Raw genomic sequence first — 16,553 nt, 5'->3', positions numbered from 1 at the left:
AACGTTAAAAATAACAGCAACCCATTAATGGAATGAACTTTAGAATAGAGTCAATTACTCCTGAACCCATTGCATTCTTCCTAGACCTTGCAGCAAGTGTGGGTATTTGAAATTGTTGCCTGTCTGGTAATGGCTACGCTACCTGTAGGAGAAGGTAGGACACCAGTGAGGATCTGAAGGTGGCCTGACAAACTGGTTTGGGGAGGGCTTTCCCAGTGTAAAGGGTCGTATGGAAAGCGGCACATGAATGATCATGAGAACATAGGTTTCAGAGTAGCAGCCGTGTTAGTCTGTATTTGCAAAAAGAAAAGGAGGACTTGTGGCACCTTAGAGACTAACCAATTTATTTGAGCATAAGCTTTCGTGAGCTACAGCTCACTTCATCGGATGCATAAAAGTGGAAAATGCAGTGGGGAGATTTATATACACAGACCATGAAAAAATGGGTGTTTATCACTTCAAAAGGTTTTCTCTCCCCCCACCCCACTCTCCTGCTGGTAATAGCTTATCTAAAGTGATCACTCTCCTTACAATGTGTGTGATAATCAATCAAGGTGGGCCATTTCCAGCACAAATCCAGGTTTTCTCTCCCCCCACCCCACTCTCCTCCTGGTGACTTCTGGGTACCTCCTGGTGACTTCTGGGTACTCTTCTGGCTCTGTCAATCTGTTTCTTCACTTCCACAGGTGGGTATTGTAGTTGTAAGAATGTTTGATAGAGATCTTGTAGGTGTTTGTCTCTGTCTGAGGGGTTGGAGCAAATGCGGTTGTATCGTAGAGCTTGGCTGTAGACAATGGACCATGTGGTGTGGTCTGGGTGAAAGCTGGAGGCATGTAGGTAGGAATAGCGGTCAGTAGGTTTCCGGTATAGGGTGGTATTTATGTGACCATCGCTTATTAGCACGGTAGTGTCCAGGAAGTGGATCTCTTGTGTGGACTGGTCCAGGCTGAGGTTGATGGTGGGATGGAAATTGTTGAAATCATGGTGGAATTCCTCAAGGGCTTCTTTTCCATGGGTCCAGATGATGAAGATGTCATCAATATAGCGCAAGTAGAGTAGGGGCGTTAGGGGACGAGAGCTGAGGAAGCGTTGTTCTAAGTCAGCCATAAAAATGTTGGCATACTGTGGGGCCATGGGGGTACCCATAGCAGTGCAGCTGATTTGAAACACCTACAAGATCTCTATCAAGCATTCTTACAACTACAGTACCCACCTGCGGAAGTGAAGAAACAGATTGACAGAGCCAGAAGAGTACCCAGAACTCATCTACTACAGGACAGGGCTAACAAAGAAAATAACAGAACGCCACTAGCCGTCACCTTCAGCCCCCAACTAAAACCCCTCCAATGCATTATCAAGGATCTACAACCTATCCTGAAGGACAATCCATCACTGTCACAAATCTTGGGAGACAGGCCAGTCCTTGCCTACAGACAGCCCCCCAACCTGAAGCAAATACTCACCAGCAACTACACACCACACAACAGAACCACTAATCCAGGAACCTATCCTTGCAACAAAGCCCGTTGCCAACTGTGCCCACATATCTATTCAGGGGACACCATCATAGGGCGTAATAACATCAGCCACACTATCAGAGGTTCGTTCACCTGCACATCTACCAATGTGATCTATGCCATCATGTGCCAGCAATGCCCCTCTGCCACGTACATTGGTCAAACTGGACAGTCTCTACGTAAAAGAATAAATGGATACAAATCAGATGTCAAGAATTATAACATTCATAAACCAGTCGGAGAACACTTCAATCTCTCTGGTCACACAATTACAGACATTAAAGTTGCGATATTACAACAGAAAATCTTCAAAACCAGACTCCAGCGAGAAACTGCTGAATTGGAATTCATTTGCAAATTGGATACAATTAACTTAGGCTTGAATAGAGACTGGGAGTGGCTAAGTCATTATGCAAGGTAACCTATTTCCCCTTGTTTTTTCCTACCCCACCCCCCCCACCCCGTTCCTCAGACGTTCTTGTTAAACCCTGGATTTATGCTGGAAATGGCCCACCTTGATTATTATACACATTGTACGGAGAGTGATCACTTTAGATAGGCTATTACCAGCAGGAGAGTGGGGTGGGGGGAGAGAAAAACACCCATTTTTTCATGGTCTATGTGTATAAAAATGTCCTCACTGCATTTTCCACTTTTATGCATCCGATGAAGTGAGCTGTAGCTCACGAAAGCTTATGCTCAAATAAATTGGTTAGTCTCTAAGGTGCCACAAGTACTCCTTTACTTCATGAGAACATAAGAACAACCATATTAGGTCAGACCAACGGTCCATCTAGTCCAGTATTCTGTCTCTGACAGATGCTTCAGAGGGAATGAACAGAACAGGGCAATTATCAAGTGAAAAGTGGATTTCAGCTACCTCAGAGAAATATGAGGCACGGTCCCATGGAAAGACCAATTAGGGAGAAAAGGAGTCAAAGGGAGCTGGCAGTTCCTAAAAGATCTAATACTAGAGCAGAGGTTCCCAAACTTTTCTTATTGCTTAGTCATTGCATATTCACCAGCTGCCCGCATACCCCTACCCTTCTCATCACTGATATTTTGTGTGTTCTTCTCAACATTACCCATCTTTAGCCATCTGGCCATATTTCACTGTTACGTACAGATATAGTTATAGTGTGGCATATACAACTGAAAAAAAAACCCTTGACTAAGTTCTGAGCTTAGTTAGACTGTACAGTTGCTGAGCAACTGAACCCACACTGTGTGGTGATTGGGAATGAGGGCTCTGTGTATTTGTGTTCTCATTGCTACATCTTGAAATAAATTAACTACTGTATTTTACATAACAAATTCCCATGGTTTTAAAGCTTTGAATGAGTAGGCTATTATGGAAATGCAATAAATAAAGGGTTTCAGAGTAGCAGCCATGTTAGTCTGTATCCACAAAAAGAAAAGGAGGACTTGTGGCACCTTAGAGACTAACCAATTTATTTGAGCATAAACTTTTGTGAGCTACAGCTCACTTATTACACAACTTCTCCCACATACCCCCCAGAGGTGTCTTGTGTACCCCCAAGGGTACATGTGCCACGGACTGGGAACCCCTGTCCTAAATGCTCAACATCAAGCTATTCTGATGCAGAGGAAAGATCAGGAGGCCAATGTGGCTGAACAGGAGGCTTTTTAGCTATCTAAAACCCAAAAGGGATACACACAGGAAATAAAAGAAGGGATGTGTTACCAAAGAAGTATACATGGGCATAGCGTGAGGGTGTAGGGACAATCAGAAAAGCTCAGGCAAAGAATTAGTTACAGAGCCGAGGAATGTTAAAGACAACAGGAAGGGGTTCTTCAAATACATCAGACAAAAAAGAAAGATCAGGGATGGTGTGGGTCTGCTGCTCAGTGGAGAAGGTGAGCTGGTAACAGAAGAGGATAGGAAGGCAGAGCTGCTCAATGCCTACTTTGCTTGTCTTCTCACAAAAAATAACATGTGATCAGATGAGCAAAGATGGACAATAAAGGGGAAAGGATGCAGATCATGATAAGTATAGAACATGTTGGAGATCTTCTGACTAATTTGAATGAATTCAAGACAGTAGGGCCTGATATATTTACCCCAGGGCGCTGAAGGAATTAGTGGAAGAAATCTTGGATCCACTGGCAATAATATTTGCAAACTCTTGGATGACAAGAGAGGTCCTGGAAGACTGGAGAAGGGCTAACATAGTGCCCATCTTTAAAAAGGAGTCGGAGAAGTATAGACCAGAAAGCCTGACCTCGATACGTGGGAAGCTACTAGAGAATGTATAAAACATTCAATTTGTAAATACCTGGGGGATGAAGGGGTGATTATCAGCAGCCAGCATGAATTTACTAAGAACAAATCATGCCAAATCAGCTGGATTTCCTTCTTTGACAGGGTTTGGATAGGGGGAATGTGGTGGAAATAATATACATGGACTTCAACAAGGATTTTGACACAGTCCCACATGACATTCTGAGAAGTAAACTGGAGAAATCCTGGCTCAGTGGAATTACCATTAAGTGGATAGATAATTGGTTAAATAACCGCAAACAAAGAGTAACTATTAATGGAATGATGTCAGATTGAAGGCAGGTCTCAAGTGGGGTTCCACAGGAATCTGTTCTGGGTACGGTGTTTAACATCTTTATTAATACCCTGGATGTACAAATAGAGAGCATACTGATCAAATTTGCAGATGACACTAAAGCTAGGGAGGGTTCCCAACACTTTGGAGAATAGCAAATAGAATCCAAAGGGATCTCGATACATTGGAGAACTGGGCTATAGACAACAAAATGAAACTCAACAAAGACAAACGTAAGGTGCTACACTTATGGAAGAAAAAACAAATACAGAATGGGGGATAACTGCCTTAGCAGCCGCAGTTCTGAGAAGGAGCTGGGAGTTGTGGTGGATCACAACCTCAACATAAGTCAGTAATGCGATGCTGTTGCAAAAAAAAAAAAAAAAAAAAAAAAAAAAAAAAAAAAAAGCAAAAGCAATTTTAGGTTGCATTAACAGAGGCATAGCATGCAAGTCACAGGAAGTGATAGCACCACTCTACTTGGAACTGGAGTACTGTGTCCAGTTTTGGTCACCAATGTATAGAAAGGAAGTAGAGGCAAGCAACAAAGATGATCAAAGGGATGGAATGTAATGAACAAAGGCTGAAGGAAGTGGGTATGTTTAGTTTGGAAAAGAGGAGATTAAGTGGGGACATGATAGCCGTCTTCAGATACTTGAAAGGCTGCCATAGAAAAGATGGAGAGGGCAGGACAAGAGGCAATGGGGTCAATCTACAGCACAGCAGATTTAGATTAAATTTCAGGAAAAATTTCCTAACTCTAGCAATAGCCGGACAATGGAACAGACACCTAGGGAGGTTGTGGAAGCTCCTTCAATGGAGGTTTTCAGTAGGAGGCTGGAGAGCCAACCATCTTGGATGGTTTAGACACAACAAATCCTGCATCTTTTCAGGGGGTTCGACTAGATGACCCTTCCGGTCCCTTCTAACTCTATGATTCTATTAGATTCATCCCCTGTCATCTGGTCCCAGGTTTCGGGACACTCAGTCCCAGGTTGAATCCCTGACCATCTTGGCTAATAGCCATTGATGGACCTGTCCTCCATAAACTTACAAGTTCTGTTTTTAACCCAATTATACTTTTGGCCTTCACAACATCCCTTGGCAATGAGTTCCACAGGTTGAGTGTGCATTGTGTGAAGTACTTCCATATGCATGTTTTTAAACATGATGCCTATTAATTTCATTGTGTGACCCCTGACTAGTGTGTGATGTGAATAGCACTTCCCTCTTCTCTTTCTCCACACCATTCATGATTTTATAGACCTCTATCTTATCCCCCTTCCCTTTAGTCGTCTCTTGTCTAAACTGAGCAGTCCCAATCTTTTTAATACTCAGCATATAGAAGTTGTTCCTAATCATCTTTGTTGTCCTTCTTTGTACTTTTTCCAATTCTAATGTCATCTTTTTGAGATGGGGTGACCAGAAATGCACACAATATTCAAGGCGTGGGTGTACAATGAATTTATGTATAGCATTATGATATTTTCTGTTGTATCAATCCCTTTCCTAATATTCTGTTGGCTTTTTGACTGCCTCTGCACATTGAGTCATTTTCAGAGAACTATCCACAAAGACTCCATGATCTTTTTTGAGTGGTAATAGCCAATTTAGACCCCATCAGTTTGTATGTATAGTTGGGATTGTTTTCCGATGGACATTACTCTGCACTTATCAACCTTGAATTTCATCTGCCATTTTGCTGCCCAGTCACCCAGTTTTGTGAGATTCCTTTGTAACTCTTTGCAGTCATCTTTGGACTTAACTATCTTGAGGAGTTTTGTATCATCTGCAAATTTTGCCACCTCACTGTTTACTGCTTTTCCCAGATCATTTATAAATATGTTGAACAGCATTGGTACCAGTACAAATCCTTGGGGGACCTTGCTATTTACCTTTCTCCACTATGAAAACTGGCCATTTATTGCTCCTCTTTATTTCCTGTCTTGTTAACTAGTTACTGATCCACGAGGACTTTCCTTTGACTGCCTACATTGCTTAGCATTTGGTGAGGCACCTTGTCAAGGCTTTGTGAAATTCCAAGTATACTGTTGTGATGTTATATGATTAAAATATGACCATGTAGATCATTGTTGCCATCACTGTTATACAGTTGCAACAAATCTTGTGCAAAGTATGTCATGTAAGATGTCAATGGAAAGCTACGGTTTGCTGAATGTGATTATCCTATTTGTATGCATGCATATTTTTGTATCTGAAATTATGATTATGGCTGTATACCTGTATTGCAAATGTGTTTGCTCCTGAGTAACACCCCCAAGGTATTTATATCCGGTCTAGCCAGCACATTGTCAAGGAATATTGAAGTTGGTGGCCCATCAGTGAACATGATGGGCCATGAAAGAAGCTTACTCCACCTGATGGACTTTCCTGAGTACGTTTTAGCCAGACTATGGGTAATGGCTGCTATGACTCACTGAAGCATGCAAGGGCATGTAACTAGATCATGTGGTACTGAACTCCATCTTGTATGCCTGTACTTTTCCACAAACTGTGCTGAGGGCTTTGCTTGGAACAGTGAGTTTCCCTCTGCACGGGAGAAGCTATAAAAGGCCCTGGAAACGTCTCCATTTGGCCGCTTTCCTGCTCTAACCTCTGGACTATGGACTTATATTGATGGGAGCATTCTAACCAAGGGACTGAGGACCTTCCAATCATTTGGAAGCAACCAGAGACTTGACTTAAGCCAGCAGTTTATGCCATCATTGCTAAAAGCCTGATCCAAGAACTTTGCGATTATTGTATGTATTTGGTTCCTTTAACCAATTTTAACTCTCAACTTTCTTTTTATAAATAAACCTTTAGATATTAGATACTGAAGGATTGGCAACTGCGTGATTATTGGGTAAGATCTGAGTTATATATTGACCTGGGTATGTGGCTGGTCCTTTGGGATCAGAAGAACCCTTCGGTTGATGAAATTGGTTTTAAATAACCACTCATCAAGTCTAGCATCTGGGTGTTGAATCCAGGACTGGAATACCAAAGGAGACTGCATTTCAGACTTCTTGTTAGCCAGTGTGGTGAGACAAAAGTTTACTTTTGTTGCTGGTTTGTTGCTATCTCACGGAAGAATAACCATCAGTTTTGGGGTGAGTCTGCCCTATTTCCCAGCAGCTTGTCCTGAATTTTTGGCATTCTCATTTGTGACCCACTGAGGCACCATGACAAATATATTGACTGGATCACCCTTTTCCACATCTTTGACCCCCTCAAAGAATCCAAATAGATTGTTGAGGTGTGATTTTTCCCTTTACAAAAGCTGTGTTGACACTTCCAAAACATGTTCATCTGTCTGATAATTCAGTTCTTCATTCTAGTTTCAACCAATTTTCGTGGTACTGAAGTTAGGCTCACTAGCCTATAATTGCCAGGATTGCCTCTGGAGCCTCCTTTCAAAAACTGGTGTTACATTAGCTACCGTCCAGTCAGCTGGCAGAGGATGATTTAAGCAACACATTATATACCACAGTTATCAGAGTGGTAGCCATGTTAGTCTGTATCAGCAGAAAAACGAGGAGTACTTGTGGCACCTTAGAGACTAACAAATTTATTTGAGCATAAGCTTTCGTGGGCTAAAGCCGACTTCATCAGATGCATGCAGTGGAAAATACGCAGTTAGTTCTGCAATTCCATATTTCAGTTTCTTCAGAATTCTCAGGAGAATACCATCTGGTCCTGGTGACTTATTACTCTTTTTATTAATTGATAACAAAACCTTCTTTACTGACACCTCAATCTGGGACTGTTCCTCAGATTTGTCACATAAAAAGAATGGCTCAGATGTGGGAATCTCCCTCAAATCCTCTACAGTGATGACTGATGCAAAGAATTCATTTAGCTTCTCTGCAATGGCCTTATTGTCATTGAGTGCTTGATTCGCACTTTAATCATTCAGCAGACACACTGTTTGGCATGCTTCCTGCTTCTGATACAATTAAAACTTTTTTTTGCTGCTAGCTTTTATCTTTGGTTACTTGCTCTTCAAATTCTTTTTGGCCTGCCTAATTTTCCATGTGATTAATTAAAAATGTGAACTACTGTAGGGCCAAGCATCAATTGTTATGGAAGCCCACTAGAAACAACCCTATTACAGGTGAGGGTCAAACTCCACACTCAGTATTTTACACTCAGTGGCAGAGAACTGATACAAAACTGGAAGGGACTAGGAAAACTAACTTTCATGTGTAACTATACAAGTAACATGTAGATCTGCAGAGAGCACAGGTCACTACAACTCTGAAGGCAGCTAATAAAGGGCCTGATCCAGGAAAACGCTTCCTTAAGTCCTCCTGCTTTTCCTGAAGTGGAGCCAAAGTGTGCACGACCATGTGGAGATCATCTGGATTGGTATTTGTTTCAGTGGCAGCATACAATAGTGTTGCAATCAGCTTCAGCTGATCACACAAAAGACCTCTTTCTGAAGAGGCCTTTGATATATTAGTAAAAAAGGCAGAAGCATGCAAGCAGGGAAATGTCCAAGAATGTAAACCGCTGAAAGGCATTTTCCGGGCTATAGCAAAACATGACCATAAGATCGACACCAGCTGCCTGGCTGATGAGGCAGAGGATGGTCTAAAGAACAACAATCTGTGTCCTGCCTACAGAGACACCACACTCCGGGCTGGCAGCCATCAACAGCCTTCTAGCATGCCCGTCACAAAACCAGGGAGCTCCCCCTGCTCATCGGGGCAAAGTCCTGGTTAGGTGGAATACACATTATGGAAGCATGTGGAACCACACCTGAGCTCCATGACTTGGCAAACCATATAGCTGCAAATCCAGTCATCAACAGTGGTCCTCTGTCACTCGAAGTATGAAAGGCCACCCGAAAGTTACAGAATGGATGTGCTGCTGGACCTGATGGTGTCCCACCCAAGCTGCTCAAGGGTGCCTGGGAATCGGAGAGCACTGGCCTGCATCAATTGTTAAATGTAGGCATCAGGCAGAGTACCAGCAAAATGGAAAGAAGGCTTCAGTGTCCCTGTACAAGGGTAAAGGATCTTGCATTGAGCATGGCAACTACAGGCCCAGTCTCATTTCCATTAGTGCCTGGAAAGGTCTTTGCTCACGTCCTGCTTGTCTGGTAAGGAGTAGCTGCATCCTACCATCATCGCCCACAGCAATCAGATTTCACTATTCTGTGGCTGACAATGGATGCTGTCCTTGCCCTCTGCCTTCTGGCTGAGCTACAGCAAGAATTGGACAGCTTGCTTCATGTGGCATATATCCATATCAAAATGGCTTTTGATTCCATTCACAGTTCTGTGCTTTGGCTCATACTGAAAGGAGTTGGTGTCCCAGAAGTTTCTGCTAAATCTGGTGTGCCTTCTTGACACCGATCCCAGTGTGAGAGTGCATGTCAGTTTGCCACGTGTCTACATATTTTTGCCCTTATCCAGTTGATAGCTTAATAGAATAGTTATTAGGGCTTACAACTCCACATGGTGGAGTCAAGGCTAGCCAAGAAGTGGTCACTGACCAAGATTATGCAATGACACTGCCTTGCTTGTGTAGAAGACAGAGAATTTTGGTCTGCCCTGCAAGGTTTCCAAGATGCCACCTACACTCTGGGATTGAATGTCACATGGCAGAAGACCAAGGCCAGGAACCTTGGAGCTAGGCTATCAGAACCCCCAGTGCAGATCAGGTTGAGCGCGGTGGAGAGCGTTGACAAGTTCATCTACTTAGGCTGCAAGCAGAGTTCAAACAGTCGCAGCAAATCAGGTGCCCTCTTGTGATTAGATCTCATTGCTTTCTGCAGGAAGTCCATGTCTTTGCCTATGGATGCAAAAATGTTTCTGTACTTAGATGAAGTTCAGGATCTGTCAACCTGTGAACTGCCTGTTTGGCCATATGTGTCAGAAACCTTGACCCTCCTCCAGGCAGACTTGGAGCAGCAAGAGGCATTCCATGTGTGCTGTCAATGCAAAATCCTAAGCATAAAGTGATTTGTCTTTGTCTGAAATGCCATAATCTCAGAGATCTGGCCTATATGCAGTTGCTCACTAGGTCAAATGTGTGTGTGCTCCTTGGTCATGTTGCCTGGATGGACAAAAACAGCCCAACACATTGGGCTCGCACATTCTTCACTGATGCGTGAAAGGTGCATGCCTTGACTACCTGGCATCACTTGTGGGGCTGACCCAGAGATTTGTGGATTTGCAGGATTGAGCCAGATCTGGGAACTTCACTCTACAATGCCTGGTATGATGCCATGAACCAGGGTCATTCTGGCTGGCACAATGGTCCTGAATAGACTCTGCATGTTTGAGGTTGCGCAAGATTCACGTCTTGATGATAGAATGCAGTCGATCAGATTTATAAGCACTTTTAAGTATTTTATTCCCTCTTTGCACAATTGTAAATGCCCTATATTGTGAACTATTAAAAAAAATATCTGATGTACGGTAGGTTGCTAATGTGTTTGTATTGAGAATAAAGTTAAATGAAAAGGTACTATAAAGTGAAACTGCAGGCTCCATTTAGAACTATTTATGCAAGGAGCAAAATCTAATTAAGTAGTTTTAAGGGAAAAGATATTAAGGTGTGAAGTTTATTGAACACTTGGTTAACTATTCAATTAGTCTGTTGATTTTTGTGAGCTGGTATAATTCCAATCTGCAAGAATCAATTGCTTGATTTAGAAGGAAATATAACATAAAATTTAAATTCCTAGAATGGTGGTGAGGTAATTGTAATGAATTGATTTTATTAGCATATCATTACTGCTACCTTTCAAACAGATAAATATTATTCTTGTGGGTTGAAAATTAGAGTTTTCAGGATGGCTTGGTGCTTTTATTTTGATTTGCCACTAACATGAGTTTTTTCCTTTTAAATTTGGATTTTTTTAAACAAAACCTTGTGACTGATCGTTTAAAGAAACCTACCAGAGGAAAGTATTTTGCATTTTGTTTGCTGAAGCCATGTGAATCTAACAAACATTAGTAGAGATACCTGCTGCTTCTATATGTAGTCAAGAATACAAGATATTAAGTATATTTAGGAGACAGGTAAAATAAAAGTATAATTAATGTTGTAACACAGGGACTACAGGCCTCAGGCCTGGAAAACATTCAGCTTAGTCACACAAGGCTTTAGGCTTAAAACAGGTTGGCATGACTAGTTGTCCGAGGGCAGCACTGTACGAGTAAAGTGTAAAATTATCAGACAAGATGGGTTAAGTGCTGATGTTCTGGAAACTATGCAGCAATAGACTGGAAAATATGCTGCAATGTGCCTGTTAACACCACAAGATCGAGGATTCTGTAATAACCTCAAGTTGCTATGGTAACTCATAGATCTCCTTATTCTTACTAACATCTACATCAAAGCGGATAGCCAATGAGAAATGGAGAACCTCTAAATTAGTGAGGTGTGGAAGCATGGATCTGGAAAAAGGGTTTGGAACCCTTAAGCATCTGTATGAATATCAGGGCTAGTCTACACAAGAAGCTCTATGTCAGCGCAGCTGCAGTGCATGCGGGGAAGATGCTGTATGCTTGTGGGAGAGAGCTCTCGTGTCAGCATAATAAATCCACCTCTGCAAGAGGCAGTAGCTATGTTGACGGCAAAAGCTCTCCTGCCGACATTGCGCTGTCACACCGGCCGAAGTACTGGCATGAACGTATGCTGCTCAGGGAGGTGACTTATTCACCCCTCCTGAGCCACGTAAATTATCCCAAAGTAAGTGGTAGTGTAGACCTAGCCTTAGCTGGTGTAAGCATAACTCAGGATAAAAGGGGTTGCCCAGCTTGTGTGCTGGTGGGAAATTCAAGGGGAGATGCTAGGATGACAAACCTGGATGAAGATAATGAGGAAAATAACTGATACCCTGGGGTTCCTCAGTGTGAGATGGTATTCGTCATAGTGCAGACTGTTTAGCCCCATCTGTCTGCTGGTGAACTTCAGTGTTTGTGGCATTTGTTTGGCTGCATTACAGAATGATTAATGAAACCGTTGTAACTACTTGTGACTGTCTCTGGTGGAGCTGCACTTCCTGGGCTCCTGGGGGGAAGCTCTCATTCTAATGATATTGGTGGTAATCCATCCTTCCTGAGGCTCTGGCCATAAGGAGACCGCTGTGATCAATAATCAATGTACCCAGCTGTTAACTGGGCTACCTGCAGAACCAGTGGGCTGGCTTTCTGTGGGACTTTTTTTCCCCCCAAGGAGGTTCAAATCACCATGTAGTAAAACAGGTATCCAGTGAGCACTCTAATTGGATGAATGGCAGGTACCAAAATAACATCACGTGTGTGTAAGGATTCTAGGAATGAGAACCTCTATCTATAGTGCCTGTAGTCAAGCAACCCAGTCATTACCAGGGAAGAGCTGGCACCTTCTTGATTGACTGACTATACTACAATTTGAACTTTGATCTCCTACAACGACTTCTAAAAATCTGTTTTCGTGTCCAGTGTTCTGTCAGGAAATGAGCACTTCAAGTGTCAATCTGGAGAAATGGGTAATATCTCAGAGTGAAAAAAATATAGTAAAGTAGTAATAGTAATAATAATAATAATTAATAATGCTTGAATAATCCACTGAGCACATGTTCTTCATGTGGCATGATGCCATTATGTCTAGAGAGATGGTGTCTGCAGAAGGATAGGCAGTGTCTGTCTTAAGGTCATGTGAGTTGCCAAAATAGCTCTAGCATTTAGAAATTTGATGCATTTTATTTCTCGTGGCATGATAGTGCAATATGAGTACAATACAATATCTTGGACCTGGTCGACGGTTCATCTGAAAATGTCACATAGTGCTGATCCAGTGACAGATTTGTTCATCTACCGGTACGTAAGCTGATTTTTTTAACCAGGATTTTAAATGATGCAGGGATGTGCCTGAAGGAACAAAAGTTTCTCTTCCTTCACATCAAGTCCGAATGCTAATTTAGACAGCAGCAACAGCAGAAGTCAAGAAAAGGACATCTCTTGATGCCTGTCAATGTAAAGCAAAGCCTAAAGGATCTGCTGTAGTCCAGTGGTTCTCCAACTCTTTCTGATGAGTCATCTCCTAACAGAGGATAACCTCATCCCTCTGCTGCATAGTCCCAAAACTTTCCCTTCTGGGGACTACTAGGAAGAGAGCTATATATCAACCACTGCTATAGGTATGCATAGTAAAAGAGGAAGAGCAATTACCCAAGCCTGCAGGAAGAACATCTAATTGGGATGTATCTTGCCCAATGGAAGGTATACATAGTAATCATTCTTGACAGTTCAGTATGATGAGCCCCTTCACAAAAGTGTCATGCCAAGCTGCTTCCAACCCCCCGTTGCCTCCATCTGGAATGCAAAGTCTAAGGCTACAGTAAAGATTTAGAGCAGATTTTGCTTTATTACATTTCATCAGTTCCTCGTTTATGCAATGTCAGAAGTAATTCCATAATTAAGGTTACAATTTTCCTATTGTAATTTCAATTTTCAAGACCTAGATCCCTCTAACTTCCCCAAAGAAAACAAATGCCACTGAAATGGCACATGATCAGAAAAGGAGTTTTTTAAAGTTATGATTGGTTTGGCTTTTCAAATCACTGACTTTTTGAATACTTTTCCAAAACATAACTTGGCTTACATCTTCAAATGGCTGAGCATGCACATACCGTGTGTGTGCTGAGAACTGCTACCAAGTGTAATTACACATAGATGTAATGCACCATGCTTCTGGTAAGATGTGAATATCCCACAGTAAGGTCAGCAGGGAGGGGATTAGCTAGGAGCTCTAGGGGATATGGAGAGAGGTTGGTGGAAAGGCTAAAGAGCTTCTGAGAGGAAGAATTACTCATGCAGCCTCTTTGCTTCTAGCCCAGGGAGTAACTGGAATCAGGACTCTGTCTAAACCATCTTGCCTGCACAGAAGAACCTTACTGCTCACAGGAGACTGTAGCTTAGGGCAGAATCAAGTCATCCGCTTTGCTACACTGGACTCCTTGTAGACATGGCTGGAGAAAGCCTTCGTCTGTCTTGTCTGTTCATACAATGAGCCAGGCTGGAGGAATGTTCTGCATGGAGGTATGAGTGCCTTAGCATGTCAGGATGCAGCGCATGTTCCTCTTTCCCACTGCCTGTGGCTATGGCCCAGGCCATGCTTGGGGAGAACATTTGCCAACTGGCCAGTACTACCCAGGAGAAAGCAGCAGCAGCTGGGACTTGCAGTGAGATTAGCACTAAACAAGGTAAAAAAGGGCTGCCCTGGTTTGTTTAAGCTTCTCTTTTTAATGTCTTTATAAGCTTTGTTATCCAAAGGATGGCCTCCCTTGGGCAAGTGCAATTTGCACCCAAGAAACTGTGCCTGTGTTTGTCTGCCCTGGCATCTCAGTGCTTGTGCCCCAATCTTCCTGACTGTGAGCACAGATCATGGTGCCCGTGATTCACTTGGCTGGTGCCAAGAAGTGGCCACAAATTTAGCAGGTGTAGATGGCCTCACTTCCCAAAGTCTGGTCAGCAACACCCGTGTTTCTTCTCCCCCGGCCCGGTGACTGGGTATTGCTGAATGGCAGCGGTTCTGGCAGTTTTGAAGTGGGTTGGTTTCCTCTTTGAAGAGAGGTTGGAGACACACGTGGGCCATTTCCTAGTCTCTTTGGTTAATAATAGACACAGGTTTTGTTTATCTAGAGCACAGATGGCAAGAACTCCAGCAAGGCTACACATAAGCAATGTCCATTGCTGAAGCCCTAGTCAAAGCACTGCTGTGACATTGACATGGTCCACTTGGGTATGACCCATAACAACGTAACAAGTGGCATTGTCTTGATTACATTTCAGTCTACTTATATGGGGATTTCAAAGAGATGCCCTAGACCAGAATCGTTAACCCATTAATTTGTAGTAATAGGAATCAAGGGTAGATGCTAAGTGTATGTGTCTGTGTTTACCTGTATCTTGTTAAAAGTTTAACAATGTGATCGAATTAGCCTGTAGATTACTGTATTCTGTTGATTTGGAGATCAAAAGGGGAATAATATTATTGTCCTAATCTCACCTCCACACCTGTAATTCCACATAGTAAACCACTTGTGATCTGTTTTAATACAATTAGGCATCCAAATTATTATGTAAATGAATGCAACTAGTTTATCTGTGTGTGCATAGGAAATGGAAGTTTTAGTTTCAAAGCAACAATCTGCACTGCCTAATCTTTGGGTGATGGTCCTGCTGTGACAATTGCTGTGAGGAGGCTTATCAGCGTACTAGAGAACTATAAAGAAAGCTTTGGGCCTGATCTATTTTATCTCAGTTCTGCTTGAATTTCAACAGGGACGGTCTAAATCACAAGACTGAGGTGCCCAGGTTTCCTCTGGATTTACCCTGGAATTGTCATGGAAGAACTTGAACAAACACTACACCTGGACTGCCTATTGGACTATAACCTTTTAAACTGATTCCAGAAAGACTTTTGCAAATCAGCAGCCCAACCTTTTCTTCCCTGAAACTGACCTAAGGACTTTACATATCTGTATGGATATTGATCTTTTAACCACAGCAACTCTCTTCTTTCTTTTTCTTCTTAAACCTTTAGTCTTTTAGTTGCTAAAGGATTGACACTTGCATAATTATTGGGTTAAATCTGAGACTCATATTGACCTAGTGACCAGTGTCCAGTCCTTTGGGACTGGTGAACCTCACAGATGGTTCAGTAACCTCTAGCTGTATTAGACTTGGCTGTCTAGAGGTGGATCAAGGACTGGAGTGCTTAGAGGACTGTATTTGGCTTCTTGGTAACCAGTGTGGTATTACAGAGGCTGTTTTGTTACTGGCTTGGTGAATCTAATTATAGAATAAACCACCAGTTTTGGGGATTGTCTGCCCTATTCCTTGCGGTCTGCCCTGATCATACCATTCTCTGTGTGGCCTATCCAGGCATCTGCTCACAACTACTCTGGCCACCGATGGGGAAACTGAGGCACGCGTGGTGGTGGGGGGAGGGAAGGTAACTTGCCTAAGATCACAGAGCAGGTTGGTAGGAGAGCCAGGAATGGACTGGAGGTCTCTACACCCAGTTCAATGGCTGTCTATATTGCCTCTAATGCCAGAGCTGAGTAATGTATAGAAACTGGCTGCATCTACCCTGCACGCTGCTTTCAGCAACATGCAGCCCCCTCGCATGGGTGTGAATAGTGTAGATGGCGAGGCCTGGCTTAGGTGAGCAGAACACAGACATGCCTGAGTGGTGTTGGGGGGGTGTGGTGGGGGGTACCTGAGTACATACCCTGCACGGCTCTCTAGGCGCCCAAGCGGTGCCTCCCCATCTACGCTGCTGTGTCCTGCTGCCGCCCCACCGCTGGAGCCTTCCCCCACTGCAGAGAAACACTCAGGCTCAGCAGCCTTGTCCTGCAGCCCTTCCTCACTGCCTGCCCCTGCAAGAGTCTTTCACTGACACACCAAGCTGCGCACCACAGTGTGGACGCAGTGCGCTTTTGACTGTGACC

Source organism: Chelonia mydas, chromosome 6, assembly GCF_015237465.2.
Source record: "Chelonia mydas isolate rCheMyd1 chromosome 6, rCheMyd1.pri.v2, whole genome shotgun sequence".
Taxonomy (NCBI): Eukaryota; Metazoa; Chordata; order Testudines; family Cheloniidae; genus Chelonia; species Chelonia mydas.
Note: the sequence above shows the minus strand (reverse complement) of the source record.